Raw genomic sequence first — 16,123 nt, forward strand, 5'->3', positions numbered from 1 at the left:
GCACTGCCATAGACTCGGCATCCCCATCAAGCAGCCCTGTCCAAGGCGCCGCTGACGCAAGTTCTCCCATAGGCCTGCGCTGACACAACTCCTGCTGTTGGAGTGTATCTAGATGGAGCCTCCACTCCATTAGGAGCTCCATCCTGGCCAACCTCCAAATTTTTACACATTACCGGAGGGCTGACCAATTTGGTCGGTTTACCCCATATCCTGGGGACCACTGTGGTCTGGTCGCAGCATTGCTGCTAGATTTCCCCTCCCTGGGAACCCCAGCGTCTGTATGTGGCAACAGTCGTAAGGCCTTGCAGTTACGACCAAAAATGTACTTTATTTATAGACAGCAAAACTCCACTGGAGATGTGGGTTATGCTCTTTGAAGTTGGGAACCCAAAAGCAGGGCTATTGTATGAATTTCAACATGATGGGCTGGGATAACCTATTAGCCATTCCTGGAAGTAGTGCAGTTCAGTGAATAGGAGAGGTGAAGGTGTAGGTAAATATTGGTAATAATAGAATCATGAAGATTGGACCAATGCCAGCAATCACTTCAGTCAGATAGCTCAAGGGTGTGGTCCATGGAATTGGATTTAGAAGTGATAAAATGTCCAGGAAAGCAAATATGAAAATGAAAGGCCAAAATTTGAGAAGCCACAGGGAGGCCGGAGACCTGCTGTGCTTCAGCTCAGAGATGCAGCAATGATGAAGCTCACACCAGACCAATGTCAGGTGTGGTAGAAGATATGGTGACTGGCACACACCCTACCCCAGATCAGACGAGATTGAGGAGATTGTCATATATCAGAGAAACTGGTGTAGAAACAGCTGGCAGACTTTGTGGTAATGTGCTTGGAGGGGGCGGTATGTATTATTGCACATTTCCATTCTCCTATTATGTATCTGCTGATTATTAAAAGATGGATGTAATCCATGCAATTTTGATTGGTATCACTTTAAGTAATTTAACATGTCATCAACTGCTTGCTGTATGTTGTTGAGACACCGCTTTAGCAGAGAACTAGCCAGAAATTCCTTCTGCTTCATGGAAGTAAGCCATACTGGACAAATATTGTAGGTTTAAAAGAATGGTTGTTATTTATACTACAGGCTATTTTCCTTCTCTACCTCCAAGCTGGTTACCAAACTTGCAGAACTGGGTCTCTGCGCATCCCTCTGCAATTGGATCCTCGACTTCCTCATTCACAGACCACAGTCAGTTCATATTGGTGGAAATGTGTCAGCCTCGATAACAATCAGCACTGGAGCACCTCAAGGCTGTGTGCTTAGCCCCCTGCAGTACTCGCTCTATACTCATGACTGCGTAGCCGGTCATAGTGCGAACTCCATCATCAAGTTCGCTGATGATACCACTGTTGTGGGACATATCACTGATGGGGACGAGTCAGAGTACAGAAGTGAGATCGACCGACTGACCAAATGGTGCCAGCACAATAACCTGGCCCTCAACACCAGCAAAACCATCGATGAAAAATCAGAGAGATATTAATGTTTTAAAATAATTTGCCATTCTCTTTGCTGCCCCTGCTGGAGGGAGGGGGAGGGACTATAAAGCCAGGAAGTGGCATGCCTCACTCAGTCTCTGCAAGATGGAGGAAGCCGTCACGACTCTCTGAGCACTGAATAACACTGAACACATGTCTAATCAACTGTGAGTGCCCTTAATGTGGTTTGAAAATGAAAATATGTTTGGTTTGAATTAAAAATGTACTGCTAATGAAGTTAAAACGCACTGCTAATGAAGTAAAAATGCACTGCTAATGAAGTAAAAATGCACTGCTAATGGTTTTTAGTGTTTAAAAAATGTTGTGAATCTCTCTCCTGTCAATCACACCATGAAGTGGAGCCACCCGAGACAGCCACATCACACCACATGGTCCACAGCAGCCTAACCCTCAAGATAGAGGAGCATGAGGTGAGGCGCACGCTGCGGGCCATCAATCCAAGGAAGGCTACTGGACCCGACGGCGTCTCTGGACGCGTGCTGAAGGACTGCGCTGACCAGCTGGCTGGAGTCTGTACGAGGATTTTCAACCAGTCTCTGGCCCAGTCCACTGTTCCACCCTGTCTGAAGTCCGCAACCATAGTCCCCTTGCCCAAAAAACCCCACATTTCCAGCCTCAACGACTACCGGCCAGTCGCACTCACACCAGTGGTGATGAAGTGTTTTGAAAAACTGGTCCGGGGTCACATCACATCACTCCTGCCCCGAAGCTTTGACCCCCACCAGTTTGCGTACAGAGCGAATAGATCTACAGAGGACGCTGTAGCCACACCTCTCCATGCTGCACTGTCCCACCTGGAGCAGCGGGGGAGCTACGTGCGGATGCTCTTTGTGGACTACAGCTCTGCCTTTAATACCATCCTTCCCCACAAACTGGTGGACAAACTGGGGGACTTGGGACTTCCACACTCCACCTGCATGTGGATAAATAGCTTCCTGTCGGGTCGCAGCCAGAGAGTCAGAGTGGGCCATCACACATCCACGGCCCTCAGCCTCAGTACCGGCTCTCCACAGGGCTGCGTGCTGAGCCCCCTGCTCTACACCATCTACACACATGACTGCATCCCCGCCCACCACAGAAACACCATTGTCAAATTTGCGGATGACACTACGGTGGTGGGACTCATCTCCGGGGGGGACGAGTACGCCTACCGGGATGAGGTGGAGCAGCTGACAGTGTGGTGTGGAGAAAATAACCTGCTCCTTAACACCTTAAAGACCAAGGAGATAATAATAGACTTCAGGAAGAATAAAACGGACATGGTACCATTAATTATCAAGGGGATGTGTGGAGAGGGTGGCGGATTTCCGCTTCCTGGGAATCCATATTGAGGAGGACCTGACGTGGAGCGTGAACACCTCTGCGCTGCTGAAAAAGGTCCAGCAGAGACTGCACTTCCTGAGGGTGCTCAGGAAGAATAACATCACTCAGAGACTGCTGCTGTCCTTTTATCGGTGCTCCATTGAGAGCCTCCTAACATACTGTGTATGCGTATGGTACACCAGCTGCACAGCGGCTCAGAGGAAAGCGCTCCAGAGGGCCATTGACAACGCCCAGAGGATTGTCGGATGCCCTCTCCTTACCTTGGAGGACTTACACAGTTCCCGCTGCATCAAAAAATCCCAGAGTATTATAAAGGACATTTCCCACCCCGGACACTCCCTGTTTGAACTGTTACCGTCAGGCAGACGGTACAGATCTACAAGGACAAGGACAAACAGACTTAAAAACAGTTTTTACCCCACTGCTATAAAGGCACTAAATGTAGCCGCCAAGGAACGCAGGGGCGATACATACATACATGAAATCGACAGAAGGATGTAGGGCTGGGTGTTTATGCGTGCTATTTTTATGATATTTATTTTAGTTGTTTATCTTTTTAAATATTTTACTTTGTATGTATCGTTAGCTTTTAGAAATGTTTGAATGGTGCACTGACTGGCTGACATTTTACAATTTCGTTGTACATGGTTCATGTTACAATGACAATAAAGAAACTATTCTATTCTATTCTATTCTAAAACGCACTGCTAATGAAGTAAAAATGCACTGCTAATGAAGTAAAAATGCACTGCTAATGGTTTTTAGTGTTTAAAAAATGTTGTGAATCTCTCTCCTGTCAATCACACCATGAAGATGGATAGAGAACTGGCTGGCAAACAGGAAGCAAAGAGTAGGAGTAAACGGGTCCTTTTCACAATGGCGGGCAGTGACTAGTGGGGTACCGCAAGGCTCAGTGCTGGGACCCCAGCTATTTACAATATATATTAATGATCTGGATGAGGGAATTGAAGGCAATATCTCCAAGTTTGCGGATGACACTAAGCTGGGAGGCAGTGTTAGCTGTGAGGAGGATGCAAGGTGACTTGGATAGGCTGGGTGAGTGGGCAAATGTTTGGCAGATGCAGTATAATGTGGATAAATGTGAGGTTATCCATTTTGGTGGCAAAAACAGGAAAGCAGACTATTATCTAAATGGTGGCCGATTAGGAAAAGGGGAGATGCAGCGAGACCTGGGTGTCATGGTACACCAGTCATTAAAAGTAGGCATGCAGGTGCAGCAGGCAGTGAAGAAAGCGAATGGTATGTTAGCTTTCATAGCAAAAGGATTTGAGTATAGGAGCAGGGAGGTTCTACTACAGTTGTACAGGGTCTTGGTGAGACCACACCTGGAGTATTGCGTACAGTTTTGGTCTCCAAATCTGATGAAGGACATTATTGCCATAGAGGGAGTGCAGAGAAGGTTCACGAGACAGATTCCTGGGATGTCAGGACTGTCTTATGAAGAAAGACTGGATAGACTTGGTTTATACTCTCTAGAATTTAGGAGATTGAGAGGGGATCTTATAGAAACTTAAAAATTCTTAAGGGGTTGGACAGGCTAGATGCAGGAAGATTGTTCCCGATGTTTGGGAAGTCCAGGACAAGGGGTCACAGTTTAAGGATAAGGGGGAAATCCTTTAAAACCGAGATGAGAAAAACTTTTTTCACACAGAGAGTGGTGAATCTCTGGAACTCTCTGCCACAGAGGGTAGTTGAGGCCAGTTCATTGGCTATATTTAAGAGGGAGTTAGATGTGGACCTTGTGGCTAAGGGGATCAGAGGGTATAGAGAGAACGCAGGTACGGGATACTGAGTTGGATGATCAGCCATGATCATATTGAATGGCGGTGCAGGCTCGAAGGGCCGAATGGCCTACTCCTGCACCTAATTTCTATGTTTCTATGAAGGCCACACCTTTTCCGGTGGAAGGGTGAGGGATTATAAAACCCGGAAGTGTGGGTGTGGCTCAGTCTCTGTATGATGGCGGGGAGATCAGCACATCAGGCTTGAGGGACTGAGTTGCCACCCCAAGAATCCATTTGGCCCACAATGTCCATACTAGCCCTCTGGAGACCAGTAGTCCCTGCAGCCAACAACACCCATACCAGCTCTCCAGAAAGCCCCCCTCCCCCCCCTCCCCCCCTCCCGGCCACCAATATTGGAATTGGTGGAGAGGTGGAATATTGCTTTGGGGGACCAGCCCTCCCGTGTGAACATGGGACCCAACGGATCCCACTTGGTCTAGTTCCCTGTCTAAATGGTTCTTAAATGTTACTATCAAATCTACTTTTAACATCTCTGCCAATATGTCTCTCCATTCTTTGCTTATCAATGTGCTTATTTAAAATCCTCTTCGATGTCACCATTGTAAATGCCTCAATCACAACCATGCTTATATTTTTCAAGCACCCAATGTTCTCTGTGTAAAAATACGACCTCGCAAATCATCTTTAAACTTTCCCCATCATCTTCAAGCTATACCCTTAGTATTTGACATTATCAGCCTGGGATTAAAAAGTCTGACTGTCCACCCTGTGTATGCTTCTCACAATTTTATACCTCAATCAGGTCTCCATTCAACCTCCAACATTTCAAATAAAACAATCCAGTCTGTCCAACCTCTCCCTGTTGTAAATACCCCATAATCCTTTCTTCATTCTGATAAATCTCCTCTCTATCCTTTCCAAAGCCTTCACATCCTTCCTACAATTGGGCAACCAAATGTACGCAATACCCCAAATGCGGCCTAACCAAAGTCCTATAAAGCTGCATTAGGACTTCCTGACTTATACTGAATGCCCCGATCAATGAAGGAGTATACTTTGCAAATTAAATGCTAGCATTTACTATGAGAGGAAAAGAATACAAAAACAGGGGTGTAATGTTGAGGCTTTATACAAAGAGGTTTGGAGGTTTATGAGGATGATCCCAGGAATGAATGGGTTAACATATGATGAGCGTTTAAAGGCTCTGCGCCTCTACTGGAGTTTAGAAGGATGAGGATGGACCTCATTGAAACGTACTGAATAGTGAAAGGCCTGATAGAGTGGATGTGGAGAGGAAGTTTCCACTAGTGGGAAAGTCTAAGACCAGTGGTTACAGCCTCAGAATAAAAGGAGGTTCCTTCATGAAGGAGGTGAGGAAGAATTTCTTTAGGCAGAGGGTGGTGAATCTGTGGAATTCATTGCAACAGAAGACTGTGGAGGTCGTCAATGGATATTTCTAATGCAGAGATAGATAGATTCTTGATTAGTACCGGGTGTTACGGGTTATGGGGAGAATGGGGTTGAGAGGGAAAGATAGATCAGCCATGAATGGATGGCGGAGTAGACTTGACGAGCTGAATAGCCTGATTCTGTTTCTATCACTTCTGAACTTATGCTGTGTGCCTTCTGTATGTCACTCTCTCTACATGTGTTGCCACCTTCTGAGAACTATGGACTTCAACCCCAAGACTATTTTTTGCATCAATGCTCTTAAGGAGCCTGCCATTTCCCAGATACTTTCCCCATGACAGTTGACCTCCCAGAGTTCAGGACCTAACATTTGTATGATAAAAACTCAATCTGCCATTTCCCTACTTCCCACTTATCTCTTGAAACCCTTCCTCACGAATCCATAACTCCAGCAATTTTTGTGCCATCTGCAAATCATCAGCCCATCTACATATTTGTAGAAATCATTTATATTGAAAACAAACAGGAAATTTCAATTCATGAAGAATACTAGTGTTCCAATTGCGTTTTCAAAATACAATCTAACAAACAATTTTATGGAAATTATCAACTTATTTCCCAGCTTGATTGTTTTCCTAACAAAAAAAACCAAATTTCCAGTCTTCATTGATGAGATGAAACAGTAACACAACAGATCGTGGTGCTTCAAGGCCCCAAGAACCTTAGTTCCATTCTAACCGGCAGTAATGTTTCTGTGGAGTTTGCACGTTCTCACTGTAACCCTGTGGGTTTCTCATGCACTTTGGATCCCGACCACACCCAAAGATACGTTGATAGTTAATTGACTAATCCCTTAGTGCACATGGGTGGCAGGGAATCAAAGGACATGTGAGAGAGCCACGTTCCAGGCCCAGAGGGAACTAAAGATTGGGAGAATGAGACAGGTTGGTTTGCTCACCGGGTGGCTGATAAGAAACATATGGGCTGCATGGCCTCCTTCCATATTACAGTAAGTAAATTTTGGATTAACAAGAACAAGAAAACAGGAGCAGGAAAGGCTTCTCGGCCCCTCAAGTTTGTCTCATCTTTCAGTGTGATTGTAGATAATCTGCACCAGGCCTCGATCTATGCCAGTTACACACAGTAAATTCCGCAGACGTTCAAAAAAATGATCTACCTCCTCTTTAAATACCTCCAGTCTCCACAAGCTTCCAGGGTATAGGATTCCAGTGATTTATCACCATACTGAATAGAACTATGCTGAATTCTTCAACTCAATTTGACCTCTATAATGCACCTACAAATCAGCTTTCTGGGTATCCTGCACCAGCAATCCCAAATCTCTAAGCAATTCTGATTTCTGAAACTTCTACCCACTAGGAAAATAGTCTATGCCTTTATTCCGACTAACAAACTGCATGATCGCACACTTTGATACAGAATATTCCATCTGCCACTTATAACCATATAACCATATAACCATATAACAATTACAGCACGGAAACAGGCCATCTCGGCCCTACAAGTCCGCGCCGAACAATTTTTTTCCCCTTAGTCCCACCTACCTGCACTCATACCATAACCCTCCATTCCCTTCTCATCCATATGCCTATCCAATTTATTCTTAAATGATACCAACGAACCTGCCGCCACCACTTCCACTGGAAGCTCATTCCACACCGCTACCACTCTCTGAGTAAAGAAGTTCCCCCTCATGTTACCCCTAAACTTCTTTCCCTTAATTCTGAAGTCATGTCCTCTTGTTTGAATCTTCCCTATTCTCAAAGGGAAAAGCTTGATCACATCAACTCTGTCTATCCCTCTCATCATTTTAAAGACCTCTATCAAGTCCCCCCATAACCTTCTGCGCTCCAGAGAATAAAGACCTAACTTATTCAACCTATCTCTGTAACTTAGTTGTTGAAACCCAGGCAACATTCTAGCAAATCTCCTCTGTACTCTCTCTATTTTGTTGACATCCTTCCGATAATTGGGCGACCAAAATTGTACACCATACTCCAGATTTGGTCTCACCAATGCCTTGTACAATTTTAACATTACATCCCAGCTTCTATACTCAATGCTCTGATTTATAAAGGCTAGCATACTTCTTTCAACACTCTCAAAACCTGTCCCAGTCCTTCTGCAGACTCCCTGTTTCATCTACACCACCTGGCCCTCCACCTATCTCCATATCATCTGCAAACTGGGATGCAAAACTATTAATTCCATCATCCAAATCATTAATATACAAAATGAAGTGTAGTGGACCCAACACTGACACCTGGGGAACACCACTGGTCACCAGCAGTCAACCAGAAAAAGCCCCCTTTTTTCCTACTCTTTGTTTTCTGCCATTCAGCCAACCATTCATCTTTGCTAATATCTTGTCTCCAAAGCCATAGGCTGTCAGATATTTAAACATAGTACTCAGCAGATACCAACAATATGGTTCAAAGTAGAAAACAAATCCCCATGTCCCTAGTGTAATCTAGCTTGTTTGTAATTCAGAATTAGGATGGAGTTCTTGTTGTTCAATATCCTGTTGGTTGTTGGGAAGAAGCTGCTCCTGAACCTAACATTACATTTTTCAGGCCCCTATACCTTCCTCACAATGGTGGGAGTGGCATGAGAGCAAGGCTAGTGTGGTGCCAGTCCCTGATGATGCTGTCTGCCTTTTTGAGGCAATACCTCCAAACAATCACTTCAATGATGAGGAGGTCAGTACTAATACAATAGTCCAGCCATGATGTAGTGTGCCAGGCCTCACTAATTCAAGTATAGGTTTCTGTAGGTAAAAGCACTTTACTTGACAATATAAAATTATTATCTTGACAGAACAGAGCCATATGATTGGTAAAAAATGAGTTCCTGTCTGAGATATCAGCATTCATACCCCCAATAACCATATAACCATATAATAACCATATAACAATTACAGCACGGAAACAGGCCATCTCGGCCCTACAAGTCCGCGCCGAACAATTTTTTTTTCCCCTTAGTCCCACCTGCCTGCACTCATACCATAACCCTCCATTCCCTTCTCATCCATATGCCTATCCAATTTATTCTTAAATGATACCAACGAACCTGCCGCCACCACTTCCACTGGAAGCTCATTCCACACCGCTACCACTCTATGAGTAAAGAAGTTCCCCCTCATGTTACCCCTAAACTTCTGTCCCTTAAATGACCCAATGACATATAAACTATAACAATTATTGTTTTGAATGTAGGAATAGATGAAATCAAGCCTATTCAAATATGCATCCGCATTCTGATGACATTCATAGGGTTTATACACATATAGGATAACAAATGTATTGTTGTTGTGAGCAAACTGTATTGCAATCCACCAGTCAGCATTAAGCCTTTATTAATGTGTCAAGCTTCTTGTTCCGTAGAATAGATGCATGAGAGCTGATTCCATGGCTCAGAAGCTGCTAGGTAACAATGCTACTGATTTTTGGAAAAAAGTGAGTTCTTAATAATAATAATAATAATAATAATAATAAAGTTTATTTTCGGGCGCCTTTCAAATCTCAAGGACCTGGGATAAAAGTGAAATCATGACATTAAAACCTCAAGAACCCCTGAAGTTCCCCTTTAAAATCGCAACAGAAAAATTTAAATATTTGGGTATTCAGATTACTAGAAAATATAAAGCATTATTCAACGCTAATTTCATACATTTATTAAATAAACTTAATACGTTGATTAAATTTTGGAAAACACTTCCCTTATCATTATTAGGTAGAATAAATGCAATAAAAATGATCTTCCTACCACAATTACTATACCTATTTCAATCTATACCGGTATATATACCAAAATATATATTTTTTAAATTAGACTCTAATATTACTAATTATATTTGGGACTATAGATCACATAGAATCACAAAAAAACACTTATGTAAACCAAAAGAGGTCGGGGGACTTTCACTTCCGAACTTTATGTATTATTACTGGGCAGTGCATATTAAGAATATGATTTATTGGTTGGATAGTTCTACCCAACAGACAGAATGGATAAAAATGGAGAAGGAGGATTGCCATCCTTGTAATATAGGAACGATCCTCTTCTCCCCAAAAAAACTGAATAACACAATATATAAGAAGAACCCATTTATATATGGTACAATAAGAATTTGGAAACAAATAAAATTATCTTTAAAATTAAGAAATCTATCACTGTTAATGCCAATAGCGAATAACCCTTTATTTAAACCATCTCTTATTGATAAGACATATAACCAATGGGAAAGTCTCGGAATTAGAAGGATTGGGGTTATGTACGAAATGGGAAACCTACTATCATTCCAACAACTACAATTAAAATTTAAATTGAAATACAACCAATATTTTAAATATCTTCAGATTTGCAATTTCGTGAAAAAATATATACAAGGATATCAAAAAGTAACTCCTGACTTATTGGAAGAAGCAATGAATATTGAAGCTGACTCACAAAAATTAATATCATATTTATATAATAGTATTCTAAATATAGACCTGCCATCAACAGAGGTACTTAGAGAAGAGTGGGAACGGGAACTAATAATAAAAATTACGAAGGTTAAATGGGAAAAATACCTGATATATATTCACAAATGTTCAATTAATGTAAGACATAATCTAATTCAATTTAAAATTGTACATAGATTATATTATTCAAAAACAAGATTGAACAAATTTTATCCAAATATATCCGCCACTTGTGATAAATGTCTAGCCCAAAAGGCAACTATAACACACTCCTTAGTTTCCTGCATAAAACTTTATAGATTTTGGAATGATATTTTTGAAATATTTACAAAATTATTCAAGACAAGAATGGAACCTAATACTGAAACGATTATATTTGGTGTAATGGAAGATGGGAATAAATTGAACACATCTCAAAATCTATTCCTTAACTATGGTTTAATAATAGCAAAAAAATTAATTCTTAAATTTTGGAAGGGTACATCAATACGAACGCTTAAAATGTGGATTGCAAGTATGTTGGACTTGCATCATCTTGAGGAAATGCGATTCCTCCTAATGGATAAATCAGACGAATTCATAACGAGTTGGTCTCCATTCGTCGTTTTTTTGGAATCACATGGTGCAACACAATTGTAAAAAATAACTGTTTCAGGACTGGACGAGGGTTGGTCAAGATTATAAATAATGATCTCCTTTTCTTTTTTATTTTATTTTCTTTTCTCTATTTTCTCTCTCAACTTTCTTCATTTACTCGTTTTCTTTTTTCACATACTATATATTTCACATCTTTCTATCCTTTACTATCTAACTTCTTTTTCTTATTCTAATCTTTTTTCAATGTAACAAAAAAAAAAAAGAAGTTGTACATAAAATGTAGTATGAAAATATATATTAGGCACTTTGGTGCCATATGACTGTACTTACTTCTAATAAAATAAAATATTAAAAAAAAAAAAAAAAAAAAAAAATCTCAAGGACACCTTACAAAGATTAACAGAAGAGAAAAAAACATATAGTCGGAGAAAAATAAATAATAAGGACATCATCAATATACAAATTAAAGATAGAAATCGCTCCAAAGACACAAAATCAAAAAATAAATAAGAAATAAATAAAAAAACACAATGTGAAAAGAGAGCAGCGGCAGCTAAAGCGCGCCAGCATCCACTCTCCCTTCCGACAGCCATCTTGGACACAGACTAACATAGTAACTACACACAGAAAAATCATCCCCCCACGGTGGTTACCACTGTGGGGGAAGGCACAAAGTCCAGTCCCCATCCCCAGTTCTCCCAAAGTCAGGCCTATTGCCTCTACGGAGGCCCGATGTTCCTGGCCGTTCTGGCCGGGTGCTGTTGCCCCGGCGTCGGGAGAGTCCTCACAGCGGCTGGGCCACCTGGAACGGCCGCTTCCTAGCAGGGGATTGTCGGCTTCCGAAGCCGACAGGGACGCACCTTGTTGGAGCTCCCAGGCTCCCGATGTTAAAGACGGCGCCGCCCGCTCCGCTCTGCATACCCGCAGCCCGGAGGTGTTGAACTCGGCGGTCACAGCTCACCGGAGCTCCAGCGCGTCGATCCAGCGTGGCGACCCAGGCAAGGCATCGCATGCTCCGCTCCGCGATAGCACTCCAGCGCTGTGCCGCCACCGAAGCCGAGGTGCTGGGCGGTCCCCGCCAGGAAACGGCGCTCCAAGCCCGCTGGTAGGCCACGAGGACAGGTCGACGGGCAGCCCGGAGAAAAAGCTGCCTCACCGACCAGGTAGGGACCTAGAAGTAAGATTACCTCCTTCCTCCCACATTAAGAAGTCCATTTCTCCTACAAACGAAAAACAAGACTTACAAAAAACTGGGGAAAAAATGGATTAAACGGACGGCTGCTGGTTAGCAGCCATTCCCCAAGATGGCTCCTCCTCCAAGGATGAACAACTGCAAAACAACTCGCTTAACAACTGCAAACCATCTCGACCATGCACTAAAGATGGAATCTCCAGAACAGCTAATATCACGGAGTTATGGGCGACAGCATTATAGTACTCTATTCAGCTGTGTCCAAAGTGATTTGTATAGGGTGGACAATATTGAGAGTAATGATTCAATCAATGGTGATTATGTCACATGAGGTGTATCAAGCTATGAAGAAGCTGTCCGACAACAAAGCAAGTGGCTTAGATCATATTTCTGTTGAACATCTTAAATGTGCGAGTATGAGGATATTTCCTCTCCTTGCTATTTGTTTTACTGGCTTTATGAATCATGGCTTGTTACCAGACTCAATGTTGTCTGTTCTGTTAGTGACAGTCATAAAGGACAAAGCTGGTAAAATAGGCAGCCTAAATAATTACAGGCCAATAGCTTTAGCCAGCATACTGTCAAAAGTCTTAAAAATAATTCTGCTGGATAGATTAAATTAGTTTGTTAACTCCACAGATAACTAGTTTGGTTTTAGAGCTAAACATGGCACTGATATATGTATATATGCCTTAAAGGAAAATGTAAAGAAATATAGATGTAAAAACATCAATTCTTATGTGCTTTAATGATGCTTCCAAAGCCTTTGATCATATTAAACATAGAAAGTTGTTTGTTAAATTGAGTTAGAGAGGGGTCCCCCATAATGTTGTTGGCTCTGGATCTGCACCTTCTGATGTATAGTTCCTGCAGAGGGGCGAGTGTAGTTCCCATAGTGCATTCGGCCGAACGCACCACTCTCTGCAGAACCTTCTTGTCCTGTCTTGTCCCCAACCATATTGTGATGTTTCTGGACAAGATGCTTTCTACAGCTGCTGAGTAAAAGCACTGGAGGATCCTCAGAGAGGCTCTGAATATCCTCAGCTACCTGAGGTGATAAAGGCGCTGCCTTGCCTTACTCACCAGTGCGGCAGCGTGTGATGTCCATGTCAGATCCTCAGTGATATGGATTCCCAGGTATTTAAAGCAGATCACCGTATCCACAGTATCCCCATTTATCTTCAATGGCATGTACGTCCTCGGATGTTGTGCCTTCCTAAAGTCCACGATCAGCTCCTTAGTTTTTTGACATTCAAGAGGAGGCTGTTGTCCTGACACCAGAGTGCCAGATCGCCCACCTCTTCATGGTAGACCTTCTCAGTGATATCGGAGATCAGGCCCACCATCACAGTGTCATCAGCAAACTTGATTATAGAGTTGGAACTGAACCTAGCCACACAGTCATGTGTGAACAGGGAGTACAGTAGGGGGCTGAGGCCACAACCCTGGGGGGGATCCTGTGCTCAGGGTGAGGGTCTTTGATGTATTTCCTCCCATCTTGACTACCTGGGGCCTGGCGGTGAGAAAGTCCAGGACCCAGGCACACAGGAGAATGTTAAGTCCCAGTTCCAGCAGCTTCTCAGCCAGTCTGGTGGGGATTATCTTGTTGAAGGCTGAACTGTAGTCAATGAACAGCATCCTCACATAGCCCCCCTTCTGGCTGTCAAGGTGAGAGAGAGAGTTGTGTGCAGAACCTGGGAGACCGCATCGTCCGTGGGTCTGTTCGGACAGTATGTGAACTGTAGTGGGTCCATTTTGTGAGGGAGGAAGGCGCAGATGTAGTTCTTGACCAGACTCTCAAAGCATTTAATGACTACAGAGGTGAGGGCCACCGGTCGGTAGTCATTCGAGCAAGCTGGAGAGGCATTCTTTGGTCCAGGTACAATGATGGATCTTTTGAAGCAGGCAGGGACCACAGACTCGGCCATGGAGAGTTTGAATATTGTAGTGAGCATCGGAGCTAGCTTTATCTTGGCCTTATCAAACATAATATTTAGCACTACACGCTACCAATCCCAGCTGTGGAGACATTGGTATACTTGTCTCATTATGTGACACTGATTTTTTTAATTCTTGATCGTAAACCATGTATTATGTTTTTGTATGTAATATATTGTGCAATTTATTCTATGTAAAGTCTTGTCTTTTATCTGGACCTTAAGTCTGTAGTAAAAAGTAAGTAAGTAACTCCATTGAATCCAGTATACAACAACTGCCAAACAAATAATTCCAGACAAAGATAACAATTTCCCCCAGGATTCTCACCAGTAAACTGAGAAATGTCAATAGCCTGAGATTTCAATGTCAATAGCCCAAGATAATGCAATATTCTATAAAGGAATTATAGAATTTCTCTCAACATCTGGTCTTAAACTTGCTCCCAAGTATCCAACACTCTTCCCTCAGATCATTACGAGTATTTAGTCAGATAGTTAAGCGGGTCTGGAAGGGGATTTTCAACTGGAAGCGGATTTGTACAAAGAACTATGGTGCAAAGAACAATAGTACAATGTGAATGATATGTACAATAATAATTACCACATATACCAATAATTAAACCCATGATCACAGTTATGAGACCTAATAAACAACATCAGATGTTTTTCTACAATTGAAACTGAATGTCAGAATTGCATAAAGGGTCATTACTTGAACCTGTCATAATTTTCCAGCAAACTTTAACATAACACCATTATAACATATCACCAACATCAGAACACTAAGGATTTGCAAATATCTTTCAAAATTGTTTCATTCCAAACACGCCAATTTGGCGCTCCAAGAACATGAAAAACGCAAAAGGAAATGAACATTTCTATCAAAGTTACATTTTAATTCAGGTTAATTGACTTCCCATTTATGGTTGAATTCAAGAATTTAAATCTAGCATGCAAAATTGGCAACAAGATACGGTATGAATTGAGACAGTAAGCTTTAAGTTTCTTCCCAAGTGATTTTGAAATCGGTTCAAATTCATTTATTGTATCTGCTGGTTAACTTTAAGCAAAAAAATAGTTTGCAAAACAGAACCTCATCTGGCTGATGAATGATTAACATTTGGATTATATTTTCCAAAATATTTGATGAATCTACGTATTATTCCCGAATATGTGGCTGATTATTTGGAGTTCCATTTCTGGAGAAGGTGGGGTATCTGATCCATATATCTGCTCTCAGTGGCGTGTCGTTTTCTTTTCCAAAGATTGAAACAATCAGAGAGGTAAAACCAGAATAGTCGCGAGAACAGTTGGTGGGATGAGAAGCTGTAACACGCTGTCGGACACCGACACATATGTCCAAATTAATTATCCAAATTATCCTTTATGCTACAAATAGATACCCGCCATCTCTCCCATTAATTTCTAATATGTGATGTAATCTATATTTTCTCTGAATTCTACACTTAGTCCACTTCGCTCTGGATTCCAGCCCATAATTTAATCACAGATACCCATTATTCTATAGCCCAAGTAGACAAAAGTGCTGGAAAAACTCAGCGGGTGCAGCAGCATCTATGGAGCGAAGAAAATAGGCAACGTTTCAGTCCGAAACCCTTCCTCAGACCTTCTTATCCACTATTCTACGTGTAAACCGTCTACATCGTGGTTACCAGTCTGTTACTCTTCTGGGTATCCATTATTGTCTATAAAAAACATAAATTGTCTGTAAAAAAAAAAAAAAACCCTCTCTAATATCACTAGTTCCTGAATTTTCCAATAACCTACCAGCAGATACTTTGATTCCTCTTTGATGTTGAATCCCTCCCACCCCAATTGACACCACAACTAATAAAATGATTCTACTGGTGCGATCATGATTGTCGATCAT

The sequence above is a fragment of the Amblyraja radiata genome, chromosome 8, assembly GCF_010909765.2.
Source record: "Amblyraja radiata isolate CabotCenter1 chromosome 8, sAmbRad1.1.pri, whole genome shotgun sequence".
In the NCBI taxonomy this organism is placed as follows: Eukaryota; Metazoa; Chordata; class Chondrichthyes; order Rajiformes; family Rajidae; genus Amblyraja; species Amblyraja radiata.